Genomic DNA, 22,472 nt, shown 5'->3' on the forward strand with positions numbered 1-22,472 from the left:
TGTTTTTCACAGTTGCAGTTGTTGAAACCACTTTAGTGCATCAATAAGAGTTTAAAATATTCAAAGAAACAAGACTTAAAAATGCTGCTCCAGACACCACAACACAGAGAGTCATAAAGTTCTTGTAAGATACTTGTTTATAATTATAGATTTCCAACACAGACACCAGAATCTTTTAAAATTCCATTTGCATTTTCAATTTAAAAGGGAAGAGAAGCCAATCTGAGCATGCTGAGAAGCTATTCTTGGTTTCAGGCACTTACTTAGTATTTCCTTCCTCAAGGAAGCAGGTCAGTGTGTTTTGCAGCCAGCACCCTGTTTCTGCCCCAAGAGCTGACATCACAGGGGCCAAGACAGAACCAGTTTTTATCCTGAGAAACACAAGATGGCCAACCCACAGCAGCTCTGGAGATGAGTCACTGCCCCAAACTGTGACATGTGTGGTGGCACTGGTGACTAACTAACAGTATCACATCTAGGAACTGAAACAAAGGCAAAAAGCCATCTGGATTGGGAGCAACAACACCAGAGACATTTTAAACAACTTCCAGCTAAAGGAAAAAAACCAACAATTAAAATAATAATAAAGAGCTATTTCAGGCTGTTAACTTCATAGCTATTCCTGCCCACTGTCACAGTAACAACAACTTCACATACAAAAGAAGGAAGTAATTAAACCAGCACTTAACCTTGGCTACTCAAATGTCTAATCAATGACTTTGAATTTCACAGGAGCAAAGCCCAGTACAAAATGCTTTTCTAAGTTACAGGTAGTACTGACAGACAGCATTCAAACCTTCCCATGTAAAGTGTAAATTTTCTCTAAGCTTTAACCTGCAAATTTCAGATACATATATATGTGTGTGCCCACACACTCACTCTCAATCAATTTGTATTTTAATATATCAGCAGTTCTGCCAGAGCTGCTTATACTAATGGAAAGAAGTCAAACACAGATGAGTAAAACATCTGCATAACAAGAAATTTTAACACTCATCTTGGTATTTATTTATATAACGTACACAAAGAAGAAGCCCTAGAAAAAGATTTCTCAATTGGGTGCTGCTGTTTTGGTTTTTAAAGGACTTGCCATCTCTAGGCAGACAAAAGAATTTGCTCTGGTGCTAATAGCCTTATTCCTGAAGCCAAAAGACCTTACAGATTTCTCCTCACTTCCCAACAAAAGTACATCTCATCATTTAACCAACAAGACCACTGGGAAAGGAAAAAAGGAAAAAACAAAGACAAAAAAGGGCTACCAGAAGCAGGCTGCTTCTTCCTTGATTTCTAAAATAGTTTAAGGACAGATGACAGTCAAAAGTAAGCAACACATTTTTATGTGAATTACAGCCATTCATGTTTTCCCCCTAACCAAAACAGAACTAGAATCATACATCCTGGGCTATACAGAGTAGGTATAAAACTAGCTTGGAAAAAAAAATGTAGGCAACACTTCCACAGCAAGTGTTGGCCACCAGCAGAACCACTGGAACAGTTAACAAAACCCAGGCATTCAGAACATTCCCAGGCTTATTCTTTAGACTAAAGGATCAGTAGGATTTCAGAAGCTGTGGTTACAAATTGGAGCTGTGTTCTCTTACTAAACCACCCACCCATTTTCCTGAGGGCAGGCAAGACTATCTTGTGTCAAGCTCAAATCCATGGTGACTACTTCAGGACGTCACTGAGAGCCCAGGACCACCCAGCTGCAAAGGCTTCACTCCACTGTGGAAAGAGCTGGTGAAATCAGTTTTACCCCTGTTGGGTAGTTAACTGGCATATGTACAGGAATTAAATCCAGGAGGTGCAAAGATCTGATGTAAAACAGTACCGACCAAGAAGATACAAAGGGTAAGCATGAGAGAGAGTTTGTAAGGTTATCCTGAAATTAAGAGCTGCCCAAGAACATGCTCAGAGAGAGCCTGCCTGGAGCACTGCAAAAAATGAGACATGGAGTAACAATGCAATGAACTCTCCTTTGAAAATAATTGATATCAGCAAAAGACTTAGACATTAAAAAAAGACCAAATCCACTTGAATTGTCATCAACACTAAGCATTTATCTGCGTCAGATAAGTTCTTCTAAAACCAACTTTTTGAAGAATGCAGCAATTATGAAAACTCATGCTGTCATTAAATCCTTTACTTGTGAACTCACCACAAATCCCCTATCACTCATCCTTTGAGGTCTGTTTCTGTTGTTAAAAGAACATCTACATAAAATCCAATGCAACATTCAGTGTTTTATCTTGAACTATAATCCAGAAGAATACTAATAAAACACAAGTAAAAGTAGCTGCAAAGAAGGTGATAATACTAAACACACATATAATGCAGTGTTAGAGGAAAATTTTGATGTCCTGTTATCTCTCATAGCATTTATTCTCTTGAGCACAAAGAAAATCTAGTCTTTGGAAAAGTCTTGATAAGAGCTATCTTACATCTGAAATGATGTCACCCACCTCTGAAATGTGGTCAGAGTTCTCTCGGGGTGAAATCAGTATGCTGTCATCCCAAACAGATGGCAAAAATCTGGAGGGGAGGGTTATTTATCTATTAAAAAGTAATTTTCCTTAAGAAATAAGTTTCTTTTATACCACCTCTTCTAAACACAGGTGCATTTTAGGGGCACATAAATATCTACAGCTCGTCAAGTTAAATATAAAGCTGGATTTACTTTTTTTTCACTAAATCCATGAATATTTACATAAAGGACGTATCAGAAGCTAACTTGTTTTGGATGTGCAAAAACTAAAGGCACTGCGCTTATCCAGATTTTTGCTTTATGTAATAAGTTGTTACAACTGTTGAGCACCACATCCAAGACAACCACCACTGTGATCAATACAGCTCTTTATCTACTGCTTGCTCTGTCATGTGGCAGTCAAGGGGCTAAAAAAAAAGTCTTGCAGTAGTGAAAAGGGCCACCCCATTCAGACACACAAGAACACTGTTTAAACAGTATCTTACTGTCCAGAACAGATGAGATGACAATCTGACCACAGTCATTTTCTAGGAAACAGCAGCAGCATATCACGTAGTCTAAGTAGGAGAAACACTAAGCACTTACACAACACAATCATTGTAATCGTTTTTCTAGCTACGTAAACATATAGTACTATAAAAAGATGAGCAAGCTATAAATGAAATATTTGAGAACAAACAAGGGAAAAAAGCCTCGTAGAAAGATGGAAAAGGAGTCTGAACATGCAAGAAGACTTATGTCCTTTGAAACTTACAAAGCCTTTAGAAAAAAGTTTTAAAAAAACATTGAAAACATTTCTTCTGAAGACATTTAAGAAAAATATATGCGTTAGATCAGTGCCAGTTCATGGCTCTGTAGAACTACATCCTCTTCTGCTCCTCAGTCTGTACCAGATTCCCGGGAGCTGTTCCACAGCCCAGGGCAGTGTCCAAGAGCTGCCCGGGACTGCCACAGGCTGTGACAGAGGCACTTCGGGCACCAGCTCAGCCCTCTCCACTCATCAGTCCTGTTCCATCTCCTCATTGCTCCTGTTCCATCCCCTCATCATTCCTGTTCCATCTCCTCATTGCTCCTGTTCCATCCCCTCATCCGACCTGTTCACCCTCTGGCAGCGGGCGCAGGGTGACATCAGGGTTAATGAGGAATTACAGCCGACATTTGGTTTAAAGGTTTAACGTGACAAGAGCAAGCACCACCTATGCCAAGCAGTGCATGTGCTACTAAGAACTGTATTTTCTATTCACCCCTCCGAGGTCATGCAGGACCAATAGTGACCCTCTTAAAACCAGCACCCAATGCACTGACAACTCAAATGCGTGCCACTGCTGACCATGGAAACCACTGCAGACCGTGCCATGGGAATTCTTATTTAGCCCTAAAGAGTGAACCCACTTAAGGTTCCAGCCTTCTACAGTTGCATAGGTGAATTTCCATCCAAACTGCTTCCAAATCTAAAAATAAAATACAATCAACTTGATGATAAATACAAATGCCTAAATCAGCTCTTTCCACTCCACGAATGTCATGGGTATCTATCTATAATAGCAAAGATTTTAAGAATTCAAGACATCTACAAAGTAGCCTGGAAAGTTATTTTTAAAGATCATGTGGTACTATAAATATTTCCCAGCAGTTTAGTTCAACTGCCACATGAGCTGGCCCTATGGAATGGAAAATTAAATGTCCGTTTAGTCAGGGTTCCTCCAGAAATCAGAACAAAAATATCATCATTTAGTTTTCTAAAAATATCTATGTATTGAAAACATAAAAGGCCTTTTTCAAAGGCCACATTCCCTCACAGTGCTCACACTGGTACTAAGAGTGGTCTCTCAGCCATCAAGTCCAGATTCTCTCATTCTCCTCATGAAATACAGCTAATTTTCCACAAACAAAGATAATTTCATTAGGGTTTTTTATCTCAGATCCCTGATTATCTTGCCTGTTCATCTCCTGTAGCTTTATTCCTCTGGTGAACCCATACCATTATGCACCAAGCTTTTAAAACTGAAGTCAGGATTTCAAACCCACAATGAATGCAGGTTCTGCTCTGATATTAATGCATCTAAATAAAAGTGGCCCAGTTTTCAAGAAATGCTGAGCACCTGAATTTGTAATTGACTTACATAGGACTTAGAAATATGAAAAAAATGCAGACATGTTAGCTGGTTTCAAATTAAACTTTAAGTAACTTCATTTGAACATATGGTTAGGTTAGATTAACTCTAGTCTTCCCTTTTTACGAAAATTATTCTACAATTCAATGAAAGCATAGTTTTAAAACTAGCTGTGAATGAGATTGTCTTCAGATTTTTTTTTTTTCCTGGAAAACAAGTCTACATGTAGAGAACAACACTACTAAAATGGTATTCCAGACTCAGAAGACTTACAGATTTGGCTTGAACAATGAGGATAGAAGGAAAATCTTACTTCCTGTTACTTTATATGCAGGCAAATACACACATTTGCTGTTCCCTTCAAAGAATATTCATGATGAACTGAATAAGTGAATAAAACTTAAGTCCCAGGCTTCTGATAGACTTCTGACAATTCACAGGCAGCACATAATTCATAATGAACACAAAACAGTAACATATCAGCTTCTCACAGCTAATTCACAGCCAACCTCCATGCTACCTTGAAATTATTGCATAGATACATTAAATATAAATAAAGAGTTTCGGGCCATCCTTTTGAATTGTGCAAGTGAGTTGTAGGGAGAAGAAAAACTCCTTTCACATTTCGATATTACTGTGTGAAATTGTCTTAAGAAGCATCCAGTCACTCAATCACATTGAAGCTGGGGACACTATGAGAAAACATTCCCTTTCAGCTCACTGGAATGCAGTTCTGCATGATTGAGAAGGGAGGGAATATAAAGGAATGGAAGAAAACAGCAGATTAGAAAAGCACTGTCATATGAGTAACAGTTCATTTGACACCTTGACCAACAGAGTCAGGGGGACAAGAAGTAAAAAAGCTCAAAGGAAAAAAAGCCCAGGCCAATTATTCAGTATTCTATGTCAACTGGGCTGTGAGAAAACATCTGGTAGAGTCACCTTTAGAAGCATTTCTAAACAGCTCTCTCAGATATTTTGGAAAATTTTCAATAGCAGCAGGCAGAGTAGGCCCTGACACGAGGGGCAATGCATTCAGTATAGCACACTCCAGGACAGAAAGGTGAGACTAAAGATTTGGGCAAAGATTAGAGCTGGTGAGTTCACAACCTGGATAACTCCCTTTGGCACTGCAGAGCACTGTAGATACTTTATGGACTAGAGGAAGGCTAGCATGAAATGTTAGGGTATGTTGAGTTCCAAGAATAGACTAAGCATTTAAATGATGGCATGCTCACATGGATATTTTAAACAAACAAACAAAACCAAGCTTAACAAAAAAGGTGAATGGAGGGGGCACAAGGGAAGAAGGAGGACTGGACGGTCAGACTGAATGGGAAACGAAGAGAAGAGGTGACCCATAGCCCAGAACAAAGATGTCAGTTTAACACAGGCAAGTCAGGCTGCTTCCATAAAGCTGCACCAGTGCTTGTGCCAGCACGGTGAGGGTGCAGAGAGAAGCAAGAGCAGTGGTAGAGTGGCAGTTTCTTGCAGCCTCAGGGCTGGCTGGCCACTTGACAGCTCTTAACATCATTTCAAAAAATGTAGGCAAAACTACAGCCTAAAGGCCTGGCTTTCTGACAGTCCAAGCTATTATTAGAACTATCATGCAATGTCTCTGTCATGAATCTGAAAAGATGCATTAATAATCTGTGCTTTTATTGATTTATTGTACTAAGTAAACTGTAGGTGCCCTGTCCCCCCATTGTTAAACGAGAATTGTACCAGACTTCTTTGTCTGACAACAAAACTAGGAAATAATAAACCAGTATTAGTTCTGCTCTCTGGTATTTCCTTGCCTGCTCTACCACTCAAAAAAAAATTTTTATTCCACTGTAAACACAAAGGAAACATTCCACTTAGAAGATATTTAAATATATAAATAGTTACTATATAAATAAATAAATGTAAATTCCTCTCTTTTGGAATTGTACAAATGGACCTACAACATCAAATCTCACCAGCAGCCAACTGTTTCCTTCAGCTATTAAGATGTTACATCTAGATGACATGCTACTATAAGGAAAAAAAGTTAAAACAGAAACTAAGGTTTTCCTATAAGTAGATACCTCTTCACACAGGGACTAAAAGATTCACCTTTTAATTATTTCTCGTATTTTGATCAAAACCTCTAAGAAAGAGGGTTGTTCTCCAGCAGACAGATTGCATGCATCTACAGAGAGAGGTGAACCAGTGAAGCAATTAAAACCAGTTGAATATTAATGAGTGAAATTTACACCTACAAGGAGGCCACACAGACCAAAACACAGAGCTATCACATGAGCAGACTGTGCTTAAGTCTCATACAGAGATGCCATGGATCCTACAAGGTAGAAAGATGCCCTTTAATGGAAAAAAATATAAATTTTACATGCTTCATCAGGCCAGACATTCTTCCTGATTTGGTCTGTTTCTTACATAATCTAGTCTGGATTTTTGCAGCTATTTTTCTTCCAACACCAGCTTCAACACCCCTATCACACAGATTCAGAGGTGGCTGCTCACAGCCATTTGTTACATGGACAGGACTGTTCAATGCTGACCAAGCACTGAAGGAAATCAAACAATTCAACTCTAATGCAAATATTTAGATGTATTTTATGTACCTTTTTCATGACACTCATTTATGAAGACAAGTTGAAATACAATGCCATTTGGTAGAAAAACACAATCCTAAAAATTCCACACAATTGACACTGTTGTCATGAAGTTAAAGGTAACAAAGACAAAAGTAGCCCTGGCCATTCATCATAAGGACCAAAAATATTCAAGATTATGTAGGAATTACAGACTATTTAGCCCGAAAAGGACCTCTGGGAGTCCTTTTCCTATTTTCCTATTTAGCCCAGCTGGTCCCAAGATTAGGTCCAACATTGAAGTTAAAGCATGTTTCTTAGAAGTGTGCACACATAATTTTGCAAGACTCCATGGATGGAGGCTCCACAGTATCCCAGAAATGCAGCTACCCTTGGAGCCTTCAGCATCCCTTCAGCGGTCAGTCCTTGGCTGACTGCTCCTGGGGTTACTTTTCTCCAGCTGTGAGATTCAGCATCTGCTTCTAAGACTTCATGAGAACTCCACCTGGCTTTTTAACTGTGAATAGAGATTCACAGTTTGCTACTGTGATTCACAAAATTTGCTACTCAAACTTTATTTTAATGCTCTTAGTACTTAAAAAATTCCAATTGCAAAATACCTTGTGATGATTGAAATGCACACAAATACACACAAATGTCCAACTAAAAACAACAACAAAAAAAAGGGTTCTGAAACATTTCCCCAAAAAGGAAAAATCAGAATCAATTTTAAGTTGTAACAATGGAATTCTCTGAGTCTCTTAAAAAAAAGAGGGGGGAAGGAAGAAGCACAAGTTTACTGATTACTGAACACCTGAGCAAGTTTTGTGTCTGGTATAAGCCTAAATACAATGATTTAAAATTACTAAAGCTGTCTCCAGTGGACAGTCTTCATTTTATTTGTTTGGAGAGCTCAGTTTCAACTTTATTGTCTATCTGTTTTGGTAACTTGATTACTAGAGTCAAGAATTAACTTGTCAAACTAAGTGTGCAAGCAGCAAATAGGTTGGTTTGTTTGTTTGTATTGGGACATTGTGAACAGGTGCCTGTATTTCTACTGTGTAGTCTAGTAAGGCAGTAAAAGACAAGTAACTCCACATAATACAGCTCCTGAGAACTTCAGGGGTCATAATTCAGAATCAGGTGCTACAAGAATGTTGCACATGAGTATTTATCAGTCACTTGACATATGGCCTAGATCAGAAACTGATGCAAATTTAAATATGCTGACTAAAAACTGTAGCATTTAAGTACTTAGAGAAAGGGAACTAACACGTATCAACTTCTTTAAATCCACATTTAATTGAAAATTTTATGGTGTTTTTTTTAAAGAGAGGAAATCAATCAATCCAAACATGTTATTCTGCCAGTTAAAAACACTTTGCTAAAAACACCAAGTATGAAAAGCTTTTCTTGTCTGATTAGGTTCCACAGACGTTTTTCTACCAAATGATGACACCCTATACACATCCGTGTTTAAAGAAGAAGCTAAGAGGAGTCATTTCCTCTTGGTAATAAAGCAATATGCCAAAATATACTTCTTGTAAATTAAAAACACTTCTCACCCCCTTCAGTTCTAATGGCCAGATATTTTTCATTCCCAACCAGGCATTCAAGAGTATTTCCAGTGACTCCTGCAGAATTACATTCACATAATCCCACAGCATGAACAAAATGCATCAGACATAGGCAGTTTTTTCCCAGTTTCTAAGGAGAATATGTTTTAGAATCTGACAATCCAATACAAAGTGATAGAAAAATAATTACACTTCTCATCTCAAGCACATGAAATAGACAGAAACTAAGCATTACACTGTATCAGTATGTAAATGTTTATTTATCTGGTAGCAAAAGGTGCAATCCTTTTGTGCAAGGTGCAAGTCCCTGCATTAGGTAGAAAGGCTTCTTTTATCATCAATGACATGTGTCAGCCCAGAATTCACAAAAGCTAGAAGTGAACTACAAACAGTGAAGAAAAGATGTATCCGAGATTCATAAATTGAAAACCTGAGCAAGTTTGATGAATGATGGAGCTACAATACAAGATAAATAATAGCGACAACAAAAATATTAAAGTCACTCAGAAGAGCCATGACTGGAGAGCAACAGAAAAAAAAGAAGTGTATTTTCAAATTCCCTGGAAAATACAAGCAGTGCTTTAATTTTTGCTGGCAAATAGGGGCTTATATGCAATCACATCTATACCACACAACTCCCTGGTCAAAATCATGGCCAGCATACACAGCAGCCAAGACAAAAATCTGAACCCCATTAAAATTTCATAAGATACAACTACTTCCAACATGGAAGATGGTTCAGTGGGAACCTATGAGTCCATCAGCAGCCGATCAACTGAAATGAGCACGGACCCACCCATTTATTTTCTTAATGTAACTACAACAAAGTTAAATACAATAAAAGCCTAATAGCCATGCTGACTTTACAAGCAAAAGATAATAGAAAACAAGCCAAAAAAACCCCAGTCCTGTAATACTTACTCCAATGAACTTTTCCTGTTTCAGTCTGACTGTGTAGTGAAGATACTTTTATTAAACATTTTCTTCCTATTACTCTTGTTTTTTCAGAAGATTCCACAAGATGACCTCAATGTGATCTAAAAAAAGCAAAACACAACATGATGTAACTAACCAAATGAGAAAATCAGTAATTTTTATTTGGTTTAAAAGCTGCAACAACTTTTTGTGCAGAAATACCTAATTAATCACACTATTTTTTATTGTCTTCAAATACTACAGCACCACATTCAGATTACACAATCTAACAGTTAAAAGAATGTCAAATCCACAAACGCCCTGCTACCAGAAAGGGAAAAAAGGAAGGAATAATTAGAATATGCCATTTATTCTAATAAGTAGTATGATAGTGAATTAGTCAAAAACCTTTTTAACTGCTACAAATATTTTCAAATTTTTGTGCACTCAGTTTGAATCAGACCAGCAGATGTCCATTGCAGTTAAAGACAAAAAAAAGGGAGACAGAGTTGCCTTCATTATCTTAAGCACATTTTCTTTTTTTCCTCCGGGCTGTAAGCTGATTTTGGTGAAGGTTTTTTGTTTGTTTGGGCAGGGGGGAGTGGGAGGGAGGTTGGTGACATTTTTTTAAGAGTGTAATATTATCTGTTGTTCTACTATGGAGAATTTGAGTTGATGACACAAGTGATCCCATCTTCCTAGTCATAGAGTTCAACATGTGAAAGGTTCAGTAGGTCTCTGACCAACAAACACCCTGCTGATGTACAGGGCCAAACATCTCCACAGAGCCAAGACATCATCCTCATTAGCTCTACCTTGCAAATCAAGCTCTCAATAAACAAAAACTACTTAAATCCCCCTTGAGCCAAAGCAGTGCTATCAGTTTACTCTGATGTTATCTACAGGTTTGTAGGCCAAGCCACAAAGCACAAGACATGTAACTACACTGCACTTCCCATAAACAATTATTTTTCTAAACCACACCAAGTAAGTCCCACTGTGCTTGTAAGAACTCAAAACAGTACAGTGACCAGGAGGGAAGGTGGGCTGTCATTGCCCCTGTCCCACACAGAGCAGGATTTCTCTGGGAATTGGCACGTAGAGCCCTCTGAAGCAACTTGGATTCTTCAGTGGCTTTGAGGGATAAATTCTTACTGTTCCACCTGCTTAAGCCTGGAAAAAAGTTAAGTTACTGCTCCATGCACAACTTTTTGAAAACAACCTTATGGTGCAGAAAGGTGTCATAAAGGACATCTTTGTCCCAAAATGGGTTTTCACCTGGTATGCAATAAGCCAATTCATACACATTGAGTTATTTGATTTATTTAGAGGCATGAGCTAGTCCAGAAACTTCTCATCATTAATGTCTAGGAGCCTACAGCAGGGAACACACACACAAAAAAGACTAGAGAAAAATGAAGACAGCGTTATATGATTTAGAAATTGCAAGGACAAAGCAATTGCGTGAATCTCACAGAACCAAGGCTGAACTACCAGCCTGGAATTCACGTTTTACAGCCACGTCAATATTTGCGCTTGTGGAATCAGAAAAATCTGAATCAAAAGCTACCAGCCAGCAGGCAGGATCTTAGGAGGGGGTGTGAAATGCATCCTACTCTAGCTAACAGGCATGACAACAGAACTTCTACCCAAGGAAGAAATCTTGCATGACCTGTGGCCCCTCAAACAAGGGGCACAGCGTGTGACTGAAGTACCATACCCCGTGGCAGGAGCAGGATACTATTTGACTGAAAGCTGGATATCCCAAACTTCTAGAGGTCAATGGCTAACTAGACACATGATAACAAATCAGATGGTGGGAGCCCAGAAACTATCCAGGGTCTATAAACTGTACAGCTTAAACAAACCAGTGCACTGTGAATAGCTCCTATTACAGTTCCTGTGTTCACCCCAGTCTCTCACTTCCCTACAGCTCCATGTCCTGTTTACCCTCTTTTCCCACAGCACTTTGTATCTCTGCAGCTCAGACACGACATTGACAACAGGCCTCCTGCTGGTCCTCTACAACCAACTGTGGGGGATCAGCCAGTCCTCGAGATCTTAAACCACTTCTAAAGCACACAGGCAAACCCCCACTACTATATTCAAGCATGAGAAACAAACCCTTCATTACAGGACAAGGGTGTGCAGCCTTATTTTTGTCACCAACCAACCTTTCCCGTTTTTCAGAGCAGCAGAGCAGGGGTTAAGAGAGGTGGTATCACTGGACTGCAGATCACACCATGGGCAGCCAGGACACCTTCCACCTTCAAACAAGTGGAGAATTTTCCAAAGGCTGGTGACTGTATCACCCAACAGACAGAGTACAAACTCTGCTGGCCTTTTATCGACCATGAACAGCCATTGAGGACTCCAACTATGTAAGAAACATGCCAGCATCATCTTTGGGAACTGCATAAAGATCAGAAAGACTTAAAGGAACTGCCTCACAAACTGGACTCTCTAATGATGACATCTTTGTCCCCACTGCACCTCTCTGGGGAACATGAGAAAAGAGAACTGGCAGTTGGACATTACAAGCCACCCCTTTCTGGGTCTGTTGGGTGTGAGCTCAGCGAAAAACACACCACCAAACCACCTTGGGCCCACACCCATATGACTTCTTCTGACAGTACCCACCAAGGACCCAACAGAAATCCTTTTCCATTCCAGCTTGTAACTTCTGCATGAGAAACTGCATTTGGCGAAATAATTCTTTTCATGAATCCTTTAATTACATCCTCATTACATAGATACTGATTTGATGTAAATTGTAACTTGTTTTTTCTAAAATATTAACAATCTTATGAGGCAATTCAGCAATCATAAAATTGTGTGGTGGCAATCAAAATGCCTGTGACAATACAGTAAAACTTTTTACAGTTCTCCACCTACACTCTATACTTCCCTATGGCCACAGAAACACTTATGAACATATGACCAAAAAAAATTACATCACAAGGAAAGAAAGGGGGAAGAGCTACAAGAAACTTTTGCCAAGAACTCTTGTGTGGCATCTAATGTTCGAGAAAAACAATTACAAGCCAAGGAAACAGGCCACTCACAAAGAGAAAAGGAAAACTAGAAGAAAAAAAAGAATCATTCATAAGCAATGTAAGATGCTACATAGAAATTACTGGGCTAATTGTGGCCCGATTGTCTTCTGCTCTATAACAATTTCTAGGCCCATCAGACAGGCTGCTCTGTCAATTCTTCCAGAGTACACAAAAAATCCATTTGTTGGAGAGGATGCTCCAGGTTTACTTCAGGATAAGGAACTCTGAGTGGGTTGAATACATCATATAGCCGTTTCTTGGGTATCTTCTCTGTAATTAAACCTCTTACTCTGGAAGAAAGCACTGCAAAAGACACCAGGAGAGCACTAGCAGATATTTAGGACAGCAATACACACAGAAGCACACAGCTGGGGTATTAAAGCTTTTGGTTCACAGCTTTGGTCACCTCAAAGCTGTCTTGAGCATTTCATGCTCTCAAATAGTCCTGAAGACTGGACAAGTGAATATCACACTAAATTAGCAGCTGTAGCAATGAAGAAACTCACCATTTTGGAGTCGGAGGAAAAAAAAAACCCAGAAGAAACATCAGTAAATACACTAAATATCTTCAACTTAAAAAAATATTGAAACATATAAAGCAACTCAGTCTTCCTCAGTCTTAAGTTCCAACAATAATAGACATAAAATTCTTCAAGAACATTCACTGTCAGTAATTAAGCCATTACAACTCAAATCCAGGAGCTTAAACAGTGAGCAAAAGAGAAACTCGCAGCAGCGTACATCTGCCTAAACGACAGCAACTTCCAGCTGCTACACGCTGCATACCTGAGTGCACAGGCTAAAAAAGCAGGTTAAAGCCTAGATCTGAAAAAAGTATTTCTTACATATTACCTAGAGTTGTGTGGAAGATGATCCAGATGGCAGAGCTCTACATAAGCACCATCCTGACAGTGCAGCGTCCAGAGTCTTCAACAGCACAAACCAGTTTTGACCTTTTAAAGGTGGCACTTATTTCTGCAGTAATATCAAAAGACAAAATACTTACTGACAATGGACAGCACACTGTTACACACAGAACAGCATTCTTCTTTGTGTTCTACTTTCCCAGGTGTTGGTGCTTGGTCAGAAACCAATAATATCCTTTAAAAAGCCTCAGACTTCTCTGAAATGTGAAACCCACCTATCTTGCACAAAATCTTTTAACCAAAACTGAACAGGCAAAGAGCTAAAAGTTCTCATTGCACAAGAACAGCCACAGAAAAAGAAAAAAAAAAGGCAGAGACAGAAATTGCAGAACACCAAATGAGTTCAAAACACACATCTATGTCAGAACTGTAAGTCAGTTTACAGCCTTTCTTATTCCTGAAGATGGGCGAAAGAAAGATCATTTAGCATTTTCTTGCATAACTAAAAATATAGGTCAATATTATTCTTTAAGTTAAACAGATAACAGTTAAAAACATGATTTAAAGCTAAATTCAGTTATGTCTTCATCAAGAAGAACTTGATACCATAATTACATTTATCCAGTGGGTGATTGAAGGCAGGAGCCCTGTATCCCAGTACAATGAATCACAGTGTGAGGAAGCCTTGTTCACTCTTCCCAGAGAGCTGCCTCACTAAGTCCTGGCTCACTTCTGTGAAATCCCCTTCAGTGCCCAACAGGCTTGGTTAAAACAAATCTATACTCACGCAAGCACAGAGTAATGTGATTCAAAATGAATCATTTTTTTTACTTGGTTACACAAGCTGCTGAGTTTCTTTCAGGAGCTGCAAGACAGTATCAAAAAGATCTTGCAAGTTTTCACCAACTCTTTATTTTGAACATAGTGATTTTTTAACTGGGTGTCAGTTACTGACATTTGAATTTATCTGGTGGGGGGGGGGTAGGGGGTTTCCCTCTTTCACAGTGATGTATCCTGCCTGATGGTGTTCAAGGTTAAGTAACCCAGTAACCCTCCTACTAATTGTATCTTAGAACTCGATCTGATTGGAGCTGTGAGGTGAATAACAATCTTTTTGTCCTTAAAATAAAGTCAAACTTAAGAGCAAAAGACTGTGGGCACTTATGAATGTATGACCCTGGAAAATGAAGGACTTACCATTAAAGGAGCAAGAAACAGATAGTTCCAGATGGGAAGGACTCATCTGCACTATTTAGGATCAACAAACAGAAACCTAAACAAAAATAATTTATTTTTATTTTCCCAGAACGATTCAGCTGATTTTTTCCTGCTCTGTCACTTTCAAAAGAAATGCCTCTGGGCAAAGCAGAAGAGGAACACATCACTGTTAAAGAAGCTTAACAAAAAAAGGCTCGTAGACAGCAAATTTTCCTCTCACACTCTGTCTGGCAGCCAGTCATTCTCTGATCTGAGGGCAGTGTGCTGAGACCGAGACTGGCAAAGTCTCTGCTATGGGAGACCCTGCAAATGCCCTCAGCAGTCGAGGGCTGGCTGCCAGTGCCGATCACTTCTAATGACAAGCGCAGATTAAGAAAACATCCTAGGAGAGGTTCTGGGCTGGAAGATGTGCTCTGTCTGGTACTCTACGGTTCAAAAAGCACAAAGTTCAAGGTTGCATGTGACCATCTTATAAAAACAGCAGTGTTTTTATGGTTTCAGATGACTCACAAACAAGTGCTTAGATTTGCTTTATATTGCTTTACAAACATGGAGTCAAGTGAGCAACACTTTCCAGCTCATTTCCAGTTCCGATCCAACACAGGGCACAAGTGATTACCCAGCTGGCTCAGCAGCTCCAAAGCTGGTGACAAAGAATTGAATAGTTTAGACTGAACAGACTCATCCATGTGAAGATGTAACTCCTCCCAGGGCCCACAGATCACTTTCACCTCCATGCCAGTGTTGCAGCTTTTCTAAATCTGGTTCATTACATGTGGCTTACAGACGTGAAGAACTGGAAGCCATGGTCACAGAGCAGTGCTCCTCTTCCAAGAAATCGTCGTCTACACGTGCATGTGCACAGACACAGAGTGTGAGGCCCAAAGGCTTGAACTGAGCTAGCCTAACCACTGAGCAGCAGTTTAGGCAGGTGTAGACAAACCCAGCACCCTGCACAAGCCCTTGTGGCATCTACAGAGATGTTTGCAGGAGTCAATGAACCCCCAACCAGCCTGTCTGCAATCCCTGCACACTCTCAGCAGCCCTGCCACTCAAATTCAGCTTTCTGAATCCTACAACAGGTTGCAAGCAATAATAACATTTGATTCTGCACTGCACATTTGATTTTCACTACATCTAGAGCAGTATTTGAGGACAGAAATTTCAGGGGCAAGGGCAGGGGCATTAATTGCCAGCAGCACAGCAATTCCTGTACCTGTTTCTTTGGTCTTCTAACACAACACAATTATGTCTCATACTTTTGTTTTGTAACCTGTGACTGAATCTAGAGTTATTTACTGGGCAGAGCACAAGGACTTGCTCTAGAACAAAACTACCCCCACACCATCATTTTTAATAAAGAAATCTTATATTCATTTAATGAGCCATTTTCAAGCATTCTAAAGTTTATGAAGTCCTTCATGATTTCTCTCTGGTTGCCTTAAACTCTGAAAGGCTCAAGGTGCATAAGCAGTGACTAAGCATTTCCTCTGAATTCAGGAACACCTGAACACAGCCCTTACTGTTGATGCATTTTCTATTCACTAGTGTGTCACAGATATAAAAACACTGAAAAACCCCTACTGGTTCCACCCAAAAGTTACTAAATGAATAAATATTTACCTGCACTTTAAACAGAGAAATAAAGCAGTGAGTCTTCATCCTGTTTCTGCGAAGATCCCATCACAATTACTTAGTTACTTGTAATGTTATTAGTAGGACTACTTGTGATTTCTATTTCTTGTGATCTGCGTAGTCTGTTTTCTTCACTTTCATGTCCCCATGTTTCACTTCCCAATTACATCCTGTGAAATGCCTAATATGGTGAAACTATTCAAATGTACTTCTATTTTGTTCACAAATTCTGCTTTTTGTTGTGCTCATATTTGAATTTATATAAATGAGAACACAGAGTTAAAAAGCAAGACTGAACAATTTTTCAGTAATTAATTATTATGAGCCATTTTGTGAAGGTATTGCCCATCCTGCTCCAGGTATCACTTGAAAAACTTCATTCTTTATGATTAAAATAAACTCCCAAGTGTGGATTGCAAGAGACTATGAACCAACACAGCAGTGTCTACCTAAGTGTATTTTAAAGACATGGTGCTGCAGTCCAACTTGCCATTTGATTACAAATACTGCCACATGACAAATAACAACAGTATCCCATCACTAGCATCAGGTATACAGTAAATACTATCTGAAACTAGAAGCAATCACTAAGAATAGTTCCTGTGCTGAAGAAGGAAAAATACAGGCATCTAATAAATACAGTTTACCTCCAGCTATTTCCAACACTCAAAAGCAAATCTATTAAGTTCTTTTAGATAATAAAAGTGTGCATTTTAAACAGCTCTTGCTCCCCACTCCCTCCTCTTTCAGGTAGTGAGGCCTCATAGAAAAAATATTTTAAATATGAAGCATAATTTCAGCATGACAATTTATAATACTATGTAATTTAAGAACCCCAAATTTGCACTAATCCCAGGCTAAAAGCAAGGGAGTGCTTGGTTTCAAAAACAAACAAACAAAAAAAACAAACATGAAAAAAACAAACAAAAAAAACACCCCAAACCCACCAAAACCAAAAACACACCACAAACACAAAAGACAATCCTCCTCTCATCAAACCAACAGCTCAAATCTGAATTTGGATCCAAAAGTCATATTTGAATAGTATTCACGTATTTTACATGGTCTTTAGACATAGCATCTAAAATTACAGAATACTTGATGTAAAAACAACCTAACCAACCTAAAACCTTCTATTTTGATCAGCTGCAAGGCTCAGCACAGTAATGCAGACGACATGGCGTTTTCTGGCTTCCTTCACTAATGAAAAGGTTTCAGTCCATTAACCAACTACCTGTTCTACAGGCTTACTTCTGAGAGAAGTAAAAGCAGTTTGTGGCGTGAGGAGCACTTCAGTGAGAAATTCCCTTCCACATACTGAGACGGAACAGAGCCCGAGCAGTGCTGGAGCTGTGGCTGGCCCCAAGAACCCTTCCAGAGCATTACCCTGTACATTCGCCTCAGAGAGTTTCACACAAAGAGCAGCAATGCTGTGACCCTGTGACAGCAGCACTGGCAGAACACAGAAATACTTGGGGAGTAAAGTTCCTCAGAAAGAGGGCAGCATGCCTGGCAGTTCTCTGGCACAGGGGAGTGACTTCCTACCTTCAGTACCGTAGGTGCTGCGGTGAATAGCACTGCTCTGACCAGAGTAAAGATACTTCTACACTCAGTGGGATCAAGTTGCAAAGCAATTTCTGACACTGAGATAAATCATGAAGACCAAGATGCAAAGAATAAAATACAACCCTCTTAAGTTTGTGTAACATCTCAAAACCACCAGACTAAAGAACGTGACAAAGGCTGCACTGAAAATGGCACATTGTCTGACATTTTCCCATGCAAGGTGTGGAAGGATGGAGGAGAGGCAGCAGATACATCGTAGACAATGTATTTATCCTCCTGCTACCACTAAATTATGACACCAGCATTTACACCACTTTCTGGCAATAGGCATCTAAAACCCACCCTCTCCTTGATAAATGAACACGAGCTCCTTCTTTTCCCAGAGCTGATCACTGGAGACTTTCTTTTGACAACTTCACTGCATTCTGCACCCCAGCCCTACTGCTTCACCTCCAAACTGCAGGAGCAGGTGGATACAAGGGATGTAAACCTGGGCACACAGAAGAACTGCTGGAGCAGCAGCATCTGTATTTTAGAAAGCAATTATTAAAATATGACAAAATCAGGCACCAAGAAAGTGACTCTTGCAACTGAAAACAAGGGCTTTTCAGTTTTCACACAAACAATGATGGCTTGACCAAGATAGAAATTCCTCAACACCACACTTGACTGCAGAAGAGTTACTTTCAAAGGAAAACCTCAAAAAGTATTTCCCTAACCTCCTTTCAAATTTTCTCCCAGGATAAGTGAGAAAGAAAACAAAGCCCCTCTAAAATTCTATTTTACTTCTCACCAGTACATGGCAAGTAAAAAAGTACATCATAGAACAACAGAAAATTTAACAACAAACCATTTCATTTGCCACCACACAACAATAAATCTTTCTTCAGGTTAACTGGGTCTGTTAATCACCAATGTGTAGATGCTTGAGCCAAACGTTTCAGGAGTCCTGCCATTTCTGAAGAACCCCTCTTGCATAAGGGGTCTAACCACTGCCTCTTTCTCAAGAAAATGGTCATTACATAGGTAGAAACCCTTACTACTGCACAAATAGAGCTGAAAACCACCCAAAGAGTAGCATGCTACTTTCCTGGCCAACAAGTCCCAGTTAAATCAACAATGAAAAAGCAACTTAGGGCATCAAGAGAATGGAAAACTTTCACAGTAATTGGTATATATTGTCTGGGTCTTCCAAAAGTTATCAGCACAGCACACACAGCCTGCATCTTGGATTCTCCTGAGGCAATAACCCCAGGAATTCACCCCTAAGCAGTGATATACCAGAATTTTAAAAACTGGCAAGTAGTGATGGGAAGACAAAAGGAGCCACCAAATGCTGAAGGCCTCTATAAATCTTGTAGTTGCACACAATTAAACTTGACAAGTTATCAAGCTACAAATAAATCTGAAAATTCAGCCGTGGTTTGTGAAATTCACATTAAAAAGAAAGTAACTTGAGGATACTGAAATCATGAGCTGCAGAGATAGACTAAGGCAAGAATTGCTCTGCCTTCTCATAAAATTTACCTAGAAGTTAACTGGAACAGGAATAACTCAGAGAAAACAGCTATAAATAGAAAGGGGTTAATCATTCAAATTTCTATTCCCATGACAAGAATACGCTAAAGACTCTTACTTTTTAATCTTATGATAGGATGCTTTAAAAATACTTTAGTTGCTGCACTATAGTCTGCCTCTACCTACTTTTTAAAATAATTTCTCCTTTATTTTTTTAAATGCAATAAAGGAGATTTTCTTTCAACAGAAACATTTTCACCGACAGTAGACAAAGTGAGCCTGTGCATCAGCTGGAACAATTATATGTGGTCACTTAAACGGATCTTTTTTTAATGGGGCCACTTAAAAATACATTTACCTTTTCTCCATCCTAATATACAGCACATAAAACTTATTTGTTATCAATTTCAACTATTAGAGCTGCTACAAAGTATTTTTCAATTAAGTGTTTGCATTTATCCTAAAGTAGAAGAGAAAGCTAGAACCATTAAGGTTGGAAAAGATCTCTAAGATTATCGAGCCCAACTGTTCCCCCAGCGCTGCCAAACCCATCACTAAGCCCTGTCCCTAAGCATCACATCCATTATATTGGTTCAAGGACAAACACAAGTTTACCATGCAAAGACACCAAAGAAAGAAAAACTGCCTCATCCTCAATGCACAGATAAAAACACACCAGGATAACCAAACGTCTCCTAACTCGCAAGCAGCCTGTGACACACTTAGAAATAGAATCTAATTATTACAACTCGCCAGCCAGTGCTTTACTCACAGTATTTCTCACCCAAGTAAATTAATGTTGAAGCTTTTAAGTTAAACCAAATGGAGTACAAGAAACAGAGAGAAGTTCTTTATTTAAAATGTAGAAACAGATAAGGACTTCTGTCATTTTGTGGTGACCAGCAAATTGAATATAAAGTGAGGTGTAATCCAGCATATTTGCAGAGGCAGAAATTAGAACAGCACCAAATATATGCATTCAACTTTGAAAGATGCAGAGCTGCTACAGATCTTCATTGACTACTCATTACAAGAAATTGTGAGGGAAAGACTTGATTGTGGTCTTAACATTACTTCCAACTTTTTAAGTTACCTCCTCTCATTCTTGCCAAACTTGCTTTTATTGAAGAACTCTACTAAACAGCCTTTCCTTTTTATGCAGTACTTTTCTGCTCTTCCCTATCACTGCAACTCTTCATGCACTAGATTTATTTACAGCACCCAGAGGAAATAGAAGTTACCAGTTATCAAAACAGACTGCAGAATGTAAATAAACAATTGTTATGCATTTGTGCTAGCTGGACTCTAAAAACTAGTGCAGAGTGGCATTGAGTATCAAAAAAAAGGTATCCTAAAAATTAAAGCAGCAATTCAGTAAACAAAATGTTGCTGTTGTTTTTATTACTCAGATAAAAATAGAGTTAGGTCATTAGTCTGAGCTTCCTAAAATTTTCAACATAGCTAGAGGTCACCTAATTAAATAAACATTTTTATTAAAAAAATATATTATTTCTCTGCGTTATTATCACTAGTAGTAAATGTAAAAAAGTACCTCTGAAGTGCTGGGGAAGTAAAACTGGCCTAGCATGAAGACTCTCAGTATTCTACACATCTGAAGAGTGGTATCTCTAAACACATGGGAAATTCTGCAATTGTTTGCACATAGCTTGTAAAAGCTTATAAACATAATAAAATTATTTAAAGTTAGATATGTAATTGGATGCAGATTATCAGTATATTATAAAGTGGGTTTTTTATTTTTAATAAAATATAAAAGTACTTTTGTCAAAAGCATTGGATCTGTCTTACATGGATAACAAAGAAGCAGAACAGTATTAGCTACCAAGCACAGATAATCAGTCCCTCCTCACTTTTATTATTAACAACAGAAAGGAAAGTCTCTTTTTTTTGCTAGCAAGTTTTGTGCCAAAAATTAATATACCATTTGCTGCTGACAATCTGCCAGACTAATGATGTTTTTCTTCACTCAAGAGGGTTCAGAAACTACTACTCACTTTCCAGTCAGCATTCATCACAGATTCCCAAATACAGTCCTCCCATGAAAAGAAAAACAAGACAGCTCTTCTACAGACACACACACACACCTCTTCACACTTAAGTCATTACTACAAATAAATAATTTAAAACACTTCAGCAGCAGTAGACAAGTGTTCTTCACCTCCTGCTATTGTGGCTCAATCTTTACATCATGGTGTACATGATGCTTTCACTTAAACCTGGCATAAGACAGAATAAAATCATAAATTCATTTAGGTTGGAAAAGACCTTAGAGGGTGAGTCCTTTAACCCAGTGCTGCCAAGCTCAGCACTAAACCATGGCCCCGAGTGCCACATCTGCACATCTTTTAAATACGTCTGGGGATAGTGAGTGCACCACTTCCCTGGGCAGCCCATTTCAATGCTAGATAATGCTCTTGGTGAAGAAATTTTTCCTAATATCCAATCTAAATCTCCCCTGGTGCAGCTGAGGCAGTTTCCTCTCATCCTATTACTTGGTACTTGGGAAAAGGCTGACCTTCACCTGGCTATAACCTACTTTCAGGTTGTTGTAAAGCTCCACTACTGTAAAATTGTAAAGCTAGTTGTGGATGCCCCATCCCTGGAAGTTTTCAAGGCCAGGTTATACGGGGCATGGAGCAACCTGGGATAGTGGAAGGTGTCCCTTCCCATGGCAGGGGAGTGGAACTGGGTGATCTTTAAGGTCTCTTCCCACCCAAATAATTTTATGATTCTACATTTCAAATTTTATTTCCTACTATGTTTGGACTCGTTTTTGGGGATTCAGTCTTTTCCATCTCCATTAATCAGTACCAGGACACCACTGTGTCTGCTCACATTCTGATGCTGCCATTACATGTGCCCATGTGGACGGCACACACACATATGCACTGTCTCTCTTTCACTGCTGTCTATACACCAAGTACT

The 22,472-nt window shown here is 39.0% G+C and overlaps 1 protein-coding gene across 7 annotated transcripts in view; it reads right to left on the bottom strand.

Annotated features, from left to right (window-relative positions):
• The window catches only part of PIK3CB (phosphatidylinositol-4,5-bisphosphate 3-kinase catalytic subunit beta), a 99,403-nt gene that overhangs the window by 39,127 nt on the left and 37,804 nt on the right, over positions 1-22,472 (bottom strand). For 2 of the 7 annotated variants that reach the window (XM_017728836.1, XM_017728835.1), the window contains 2 exons: positions 13,576-13,698; positions 9,674-9,789 (listed from right to left, as the gene is read on the bottom strand). The gene's annotated coding sequence lies outside the window, so the exon portion shown is untranslated. Of the gene's footprint in view, positions 1-9,673; positions 9,790-13,568; positions 13,699-14,786; positions 16,380-16,430; positions 17,329-22,472 lie in introns of those variants that run through there. The other 5 variants (XM_017728840.1, XM_017728839.1, XM_017728837.1 and 2 more) reach the window with 4 other exon arrangements.

The sequence above is a fragment of the Corvus brachyrhynchos genome, unplaced genomic scaffold (assembly GCF_000691975.1).
Source record: "Corvus brachyrhynchos isolate BGI_N302 unplaced genomic scaffold, ASM69197v1 scaffold223, whole genome shotgun sequence".
Lineage (NCBI taxonomy): Eukaryota > Metazoa > Chordata > Aves > Passeriformes > Corvidae > Corvus > Corvus brachyrhynchos.